At 44.2% G+C, this 8,680-nt stretch overlaps 1 protein-coding gene across 1 annotated transcript in view; it reads right to left on the reverse strand.

Annotated features, from left to right (window-relative positions):
• EDC3 (enhancer of mRNA decapping 3) overlaps nucleotides 1–7,856 on the reverse strand; it is an 89,680-nt gene extending 81,824 nt beyond the window's left edge. Inside the window, exon 1 of the mRNA XM_079768861.1 lies at nucleotides 6,773–7,856. The gene's annotated coding sequence lies outside the window, so the exon portion shown is untranslated. The remainder of the gene's footprint in view (nucleotides 1–6,772) is intronic.
• Between the last annotated feature and the right edge of the window lie 824 nt (nucleotides 7,857–8,680).

An 8,680-nucleotide genomic window follows, 5' to 3' on the forward strand; every position in this document is an offset into this window, starting at 1 on the left:
GGCCTGATGGCCCACAACTGCCCTCCCTTGCAGACCTGGTCCCTCCCAACTGCCCTCCCCTGCTGGCCATCTTGTGGTGGCCATATTTTGTCCACATGGGGGCAGCCATCTTATGTGTTGGAGTGATGGTCAATTTGCATATTACTTTTATTAGATAGGATGTTGTGAGTCACCCCACTAGACTGTAAGTTCCATGAAGGCAAGGAACCTTGACTGTCTTGTTCAGTCAATAAGAATGCCTAGAATAAAGGGGAACTAAATAAATATTCAATGAATGAGACATAATAAATCTGACATAAATTAATCATTCAAAGTCTAGAGTACCTAAATATTTGTATCTAAATGCCTGGCTGGCCCTAGCCAGTTTGGTTCAGTGGCTAGAGTGTTGGCCTACTGACTGAAGGGTCCCGGGTTCGATTCCGGCCAAGAGCATATGCCTGGGTTGCGGGCTCAATCCCCAGTGCAGGAGGCAGCTGATCAGGGATTCTCTCTAATCATTGATGTTTCTATCACTCTCTCCCTCTCACATTCCTCTATGAAATCAATAAAAAAATATATTTTTAAATGCCTCACTGTTTTTGGAAATGGTTCTAAAAATACAATATCCTTTAAGCATACTCTACGCAAAATCCTATATAAGATATGACATCTAACACTGTCCTAGACACAGAAGGAAGTCAGGAAATAGCAGATGAGCATATGAGTATGTATGTAACTTACTGTTATAATAATGTTATGGTCATAAAGAAACCCCTCTAATGTATGAAATTATTGTGTGAAATGTTTGCTGACCCAAATACTCTGTAACTTCCAAACTGGTGAACACCCCACTATCTTGATGTGAAAGCCCTGAGCCCCTAAAGTGTCAACACTCTGCTCCTAGCATAAGGCACACCGTCTGGCCCACACTGATAAGGACACAAGTTGTTTACTACTGGCTATATAAGCATCGGACATTTCTTCAGTCGACGTCTCCTGCCTGACAAGAGGAGGACTCCCTGTCGCTCCGTGAGATGAGCCCCTGACTGCTCTGCTGTGTGAGCCTGAACCAACTGCGGCCGCCTGTATCCGTCTTCGTCATCGTCTATCGGTGTGCATCGCCAGGTGGCCTTTGCGGGAGCTTAGGACCACTAGGAATATGTAAATAAACCCTGTGTGATTGCATACTAATTCTGTCTTGTGTGTTCATGTGTTCCGGTTCGGCTCAGCTGTCTAGACATTGAAGCACCAGGGGATAGGACGTTATTGCTGACTCCTGGTCACCTGCGTTCGTCCCACTGAGTCTAGACAGATAATTAATTGGGGCTTAACTGGGACACTTACAATATTAAGTACAAAATGAAACACTAGCTTAGTGTTTTCCATGAAAAATAAAAAATAAATAGAATAGCATTTCAAGCTGTTTCAAATATTAATTTCAGAAATATATCTACATAAAATATAAAGTATAAAAAAGGAAAAATAACAAAAAGCATACAAAGGAGCAAAAAAGCACTCCTGTGGTCATCAAAAACATAAAAACCTAAAGACAAACTCAGGTAGCTCTCTAGTGATCTAACTGAGTAAGTATCACAAAACTCTCCTGACAGAACAGAAATAAAAGAACAATGCATTAGCAGGCTCATCCATAAGACTTTTTTTTTTTTACATTTTATTATAGAAAATTTCAAACTACAAAAATGTAGGTAGAATAGCATAATAAACCCTCACATATCCATCACTGAGTTGCAACAATTATCAATATATCTATAAAAATTTAATAAATCAGGTAAATTTCCCATACAACACAATTTCCACAACACTGATGACAGTAAATGGAACAAAATACACATATGTACTTCAGGCTTATTTTCCCCATCCTGATCAGCCTTTGTCTACTTAATGTCACAAAAGTATGAATTTCTTTTCTGATCATTTATGCCCATCATGATTCTATTCTGATGCTTATTTTAGATAGATGCAGAATGAAAAGCTACAGTAAGAATTTTTAAAATACCAGAAATTAATCAAATGTGAAAAGACTTTTACTTCTTTTTGTTGTTGTTGTTAATCCTCACCCAAGAATATCTTTTTCCATTAATTTTTAGAGAGGGAGGGAGGTAGGGAGAAACATCAATGTGAGACAGACACATGGATTGGTTGCCTCCCCCATATGTCCTGACCCAGACTGGAAATTTAACCTGCAACCCAGGGACTTGCCCCTGACTTGGAATTGAACCTGAAACCCTTCCGTGCATAGGCTGACACTAACCACTGAGCATATGCACGCAAGAGAATTTCCACACTACTTTTCATAAACTTGATCTGCCTAGATAATTGGATTATCGAAAAAAGATTTTTAACCATAACATTTATTACTTCAGGACAGGGATCAGAAAAGTACAGTGCATGGGCCAAATCTTGCTCACTACCAATAAAGTTCTCTGGGAACACAACCGTGCTCAGCTGTTCGCTTGTTGTCTGTGGTTGTTTTTGCACTACAATGAAAAAGTTGAACAGTTATGACAGAAACTACATGGCTCACAAAGCCTACCATCTGGACCTTTATAGAAGTTTACTGACTTATGCTTTAGGATAAAATTTTGTGAAAATGGATGAATACAACTTTCATTTTTCAAAAAGAAAAATGAAAAAAATATGAAATGGGCCAATTCCCAGAATGATACAAATTACCAAAAGTGACTCAAGAAATAAAAGAAAATGTGGACAGACCTATTATCAAGTAAAGAAATTGAATAAGTAACTAAAAATTTACTCATAAAGAAAAGTCCAGGCCCAGGGACTTCACTGGTAAATACTATCAGACATATAGAAAGAAATGACTGACAAACTCTTTCAGAGAATATAAAAGGAAGGAACGTTTTCCACTAACTTACCATGGCAGTACAGCTGATCCTGAACAATGAGGGAGTTAGGGGCAGACTAAAATCTCTGAACTTTTGATTCCCAAAAAACTTAACACTGTCCCTTGGTAGCCACAGGGGATTGGTTCTAGAACACTCCCACACCCACGAGGATACCAAAATCCACCGATACTCAAGTCCCTTACATAAAATGGCATAAACAATGCATCCAGTTGACCATTATCGGTAGATTCCCAACTGAGAATTGAAAATACTGTTTTCAATCCACACTTGATTGAATCTATGGAGAGAGAAACCCAGGGATATGGAGGCCAATTTAAAGAAAAAAACACGTGGCTCAGTGGTTGAGTGTTGACCTATGAACCAGGAGGTCACGGTTCAATTCCTGGTCAGGGCACATGCACAGGTTTCGGGCTAGATCCCCAGTAAGGGGGGTGTGCAGGAGGCAGCCGGATGTTTCTATCTCTCTCTTCCCTCCCTTTCTCTCTGAAATCAATAAAAATATATTTTAAAAAGAAAAATGAAAACAATTCGGGTACAAGTGGATCCACGCCGTTCAAACCTATATATTGTTCAAGGGTCAACTGTATCACTCTAATAACTAAGGCCAAATAAATATATCAAAAGAAAAAAATACCTCAGATCAATATCCCTCATGAACACATACAAAAATTCTTAACAAAATATTAGTTAATGGAATTCAGCAACATATAAAAAGTATTATACACCATGATTAAGTGGGGTTCATTACAGGAACACAAGACTGGCTTAACATCTGAAAATCAAGCACAGTAATATAATATACCATTTATATATCTTAGAGGGTTTTAAAAATACATTTTTATTGATTTCAGAGAAGGGAGAGGGAGAGAGATAGAAACATCAATGATGAGAGAATCTGATTGGCTGCCTCCTGCATGCCCCCTAATGGGGATCAAGACTGCAACCCAGGCATGTGCCCTGAGAATTGAACCGTGATCTCCTGGTTCATGGGTGGATCTATGCTCAACGACTGGGCTCTCAGAGGGTTTTTAACGTAATAAAGTTTATTTGTATATTTTAAAAACATCCAATTGTTATTTTATTTAGCCTTGCATTATTTTTACAAAGTCAAAATTTACAATGTCAGAAATTACATCCTTAACTTTGTGTTGTTGTTAATCCTAACCTGAGGATATTTTTCCCATTGATTTTTAGAGAGAGTGGAAGGAGGGAGGGAGGAGGAGAGGAAGAGGGAGAGAGAAACATTGCAAGTGCCCAGATGGGGACTGGGGATCAAACCTGCCACCCAAGGACCTGCCCTTGACCGGGAATTGAATCAGCAGCCCTTCAGTGCATGGGCTAACACTTCAGCCCAGAGCATATCCTTAACTTTGTTTAGCCCTAGCCGGTTTGGCTCAGTGGATAGAGCCTCGGCCTGAGGACTGAAGGGTCCCAGGTTTGATTCCAGTCAAGGGCACAAGCTCAGGATGCAGGCTCAATCCCCAGTAGGAGGCATGCAGGAGGCAGCCCATCAATGATTCTCTCATCCTTGATGTTTCTATCTCTCTCTCCCTCTCTCTTCCTCTCTGAAATCAATAAAAATATATTTTTAAAAAATTAAATGTTTAAACTACTTAAGTTTATGGAGAAAAATTTCAGATGCCAACTTAAAAATAAGAGATTTCCCAATGTTTTAGACACTTTCAAGCAAAAATATTTTAAGACCACACTGACCTTGAATATGTATGAAATGACGATGGGAAAAAGAATCACTCATGCCAAAACAACTTCACCGTATCTTAAGACAGCCAATTAAAAAAATTACTTTTTATAATTTGACAAATTCCAACTCCTTTTAATGTCTAACCTCACAATTAGTTTATTCTTGTAGAGTACTAAGACCTAAACCTAAAATCCCTGGCGTGAGCCAACCAGTGCTGTGGTCAAGTAATGCAACAACCTTCCTTGATCTTACTTTTCCTAGTGCAATCTAATACTGTAGGTCACACCAGTTCTTCTCACAGGCTAACCATACCACTGACTCGGATGACTGAGAGTCCACATCTTTTTATACATGAGCCCCTCCTAGGACACATCTCTACCATCATTAACTGGTGTAACTGAATTTTTTGGACTCAAGTGAAATTCCTCACATTCATAAGATCCTTCCATTCCATTAAGTTGCACTGGGCAAATCTTGAGATTAGCCAGATGATGCTTCATCAAGGTCACATATTTGCTAAGCATACCTTCCAGATAAGACTTCAAAGACATTCTGTGTATAAAGAAAGTGACAGAACCTCAACTCAGATCACCAGATCCCAGCGGTTTTATATCCATAAATCGAACCTTCAAAACACAGATTCTCAAAGTCATGACTCCATCTACTTTTACCACAATCTGGCAAATTCCCCCATCTCATCCACCATGCCATCATAAAAGACTTAAATGCCTTGCTAAAATTGACACTATCACTATGGATATTATATCCACTTTGAGCTACCAATTTGGATGTCCTGTCCTGTTGATCTGAATTTATGAGAATTCTAATAACCTGGCTACTCTGGCTGAGAATAACAGAAAAATTATACATTTTCCACTCTGCATTAACTACAGAATCTCAGGAATCACGAGGAACTTGAACATTTTCTAGTCCAATGTTTTTCAAACTATAGGTTTTAGCAATCAGTCAATTTAGTAAGTTGCAATCAACTATTTTTTCTTTCAATGAAATAATGTCAGAGTGCATCATATGTAGAAAGGGTAAGTTTTTATGTTGTGTGTGTGTGTGTGTGTGTGTGTGTGTGTGTGTACACACTTTGTGCATGCAGGGGGCACACTGAGTCATGATGTAATATGTATCTAGCTGTGGGTCAGTCAAAGGAGTTTGAGAGACACTGCTAGTCCCAAAGCCCTACCCTCACAAGGAAGTTCCAACAAAATATTCTAGGTAATCAAAAGTTGTTGTTTATAACCATCTTCACAGAAAAACCAACAAATAGGAATTTTGTGCTCAGTACACCTAATCTGCTATTCATTAAAAAAAAGACTAGAATCATTTGGGGGTTTCCAGTTGAAATAGGGACCTGCTCAAAAGACTGTCATTTATGCTTTGATGAGATTAAGACCACCATAGACAGACGGCAGGATGAAATCACTTTAGCCTGTGGCTACGAAGAGAACAAGACCATTCTGGGTCTTCAGTTCCTCTTCTGTTACCAGGGGAGAGGGTTTTAGGATTCCAGCTCGCTCTAGAATTGGGAGATTTACTGAAAACTAACTGGCCAAGCAGGCGAGGACTATGCCTCCCACGCAGCAAAATACCTTAACCACTTCTAAGTGAATTATTGTTAAATTCAATCAATATCACACGAAGAGCACCGATAATAAGAAGTTCAGCCTTACTCCAACAGCAGGAAAGAATCAGGGAAGTTCCCCGGATCCAGCAGAAGCGGGGCCCTGGCAGGCACCATTCATTTCTCAGCCTCCCCTCCCTTCCAGACCTAGTCCACGGTCCTCAAGCCGGCAGCCACGGGTGACACCCGCGCTCTTCCCTGCCACCTACTCTGCGGTGCAAAAGGAAACTGAGGCACAGCCATGAGCGGGCGAGCTGCAGCAGCCATCAACGAGGCTGAACCGAGCGGCCGGCCGGCAGCGGCACACCCCCTGCCTCCCCAAAGGGCCCCGAACCCGCGGTCCGGGCCTCCTCCAGCCACGCCCCCGAGGCCGCCCCGAGGCCCGGCCCGCGGCGCGCCCGGCGGCCTCGAGCGTGCGCCCGCCTCTCCGAAAGCCGACGCGGCCCGGACCCCCGAGCTTTAAGGCCACCCCGCCGGGCGGCCCGGACCCCCGAGCTTTAAGGCCACCCCGCCGGGCGGCCCCCGGAAGCCTCCCCCACGAGCGCCCACCGCCGCCGCGCTCGCTCCCACCTCCAAGCCGTCGGCCCGCGCCTCCTCGGCACAGCGCGCCAGCCAGCCCACACTCGGGGGTGAACCCAGGACCACGGGGCTACTCCGACCCACCCCCGCAGGCGCGGCCGCCGGAAGTGCCCGCGCACCACGCCACCGTCGTGAGGTCACTTCCTGTGGGACGCCCGGGAAACGGGGGCGGGCCGACGGGGCGGTCGCCGGGCAGTTGAAGAGCTTGGGAGCCCGCGGGAGGGTCGGCGTTGCTGGCCCGCCTACTGGAGGCCTGCTTGGCGGGGGCCCGACCCCGACCCGATCCCGGGCCGGAAGCTGGGAAGACTGGGTGGCCGGCTCCGGCTCCCCCGCCAGCCCCCCCCACCCCGGCACTGACATCCGAGCCAGCGCGGGGACTGGGGGAACCAGGAGTTGGGACCGTCTTTGGGCAGTTGCAGCCGTGGGTCGCAACAAGTAGGCCCGGGACGGATTAAAGGAAACTAGAAATCCCGTCGTGGTTGATCAGAATTTACCACCTTTGGCCCCTTTGGGGACTCGTGTCAGCCAAGCTCTGCGTGACTGTGACCCCTTCCCCCGAATCCGCCCCCAGTACTGGTTACGCGGGAAAATGCCTCTCCTCACCACCACCCCAACCCCCCGGCTCCCCGGTGGCGTTTTATTTTGGTAGTCTTGATTTTTATGAAACGCAGGTGTTTAGGGCCAACACTAAATAGAATGAAGAATTTAGAACTTAAAATGTACAAGGTCATCTTAAAGCCTGACACCGGTTTGCGAACCACTGCCTGAACAGGCAGCACGGAGAAGGGTAATGGTCCCCAAACGGGCTCTTGGAAATCAGTTGAGGAACTTTATGAAATGCTCACTTTCCAAGGACTCTCCCCTTCCCTCCCCTCCCCTCCCTCATCACCAGAGATTCAGTTTTAGGAGGACTGGAGAGGCCTTGGCATGTATTATGTTAAAGCAGGCATCCTCAAACTGCGGCCCACGGGCCACATGCGGGTGTTTTTGCCGTTTTGTTTTTTTTACTTCAAAATAAGATATGTGCAGTGTGCATAGGAATTTGTTCATAGTTTTTTTTAAACTATAGACCGGCCCTCCAACAGTCTGAGGGACAGTGAGCTGGCCCCTGTTTAAAAAGTTTGAGGACCCCTGTGTTAAAGGTTCCTTCTAGCTTGGGATCCACTGGTGTATCAGCCATAGGGTTGAATCCTGAGTTGAATTTATTTATTACAAACAAGCTATGCAATTCGAGACAAACCTAAGATAATAGCTATCAAAGTTGCTGTGAAGTTAAGTGAGATAATGTGTACCTCAAAATGGTTGATGGTTCCAAGTGACTGGTCATGGGTTGATGGTTCTTGGGGCTGGGTTATAGTATATAGGGCTTTATTATACTACTAGAGGCCCAATGCATGAAATTCGTGCAAGAGTAGGCCTTCCTTCCCCCAGTTGCTGGCACCGGCTTTCCTCTGGTGGGACCTGGGCTTACCTCGCAGCCCTGGCTTCCTTGGGAGGGTCGTCCGATTCCGTCCAGTCTAATTAGCATATTATGCTTTTATTATTATAGATTATTATAGATCATACTGTCTACTTTTGTGTATGTTCAAAAGCCACCATGATAAAGTTTTTAAATAACAAATATTTAAACACACTGGCCACTGTTCAACTTTACCAAGGCCAATGCAGCCTCATTTGATATGTTAATGTAGCTCAAATAATATTAGCTATAAAATGGTTAAGATAGGAACACCTTAGTTGAATTTATTTATTCCTCACCCCCCCCCCAACCTTGCAGGGGCCTGAACCCTCACCCCTTCTGAGGGAGGTCTCCTGCCCCCATGGCTGCTTTGCTTCCCATGCACAGCCCAGATCGGGACACAGGTGACAGAGACTTGGCCCAGCTCAGATCAAGACCCA

The sequence above is a fragment of the Cnephaeus nilssonii genome (assembly GCF_951640355.1).
Source record: "Cnephaeus nilssonii genome assembly, chromosome: 4".
Classification (NCBI taxonomy): Eukaryota; Metazoa; Chordata; class Mammalia; order Chiroptera; family Vespertilionidae; genus Cnephaeus; species Cnephaeus nilssonii.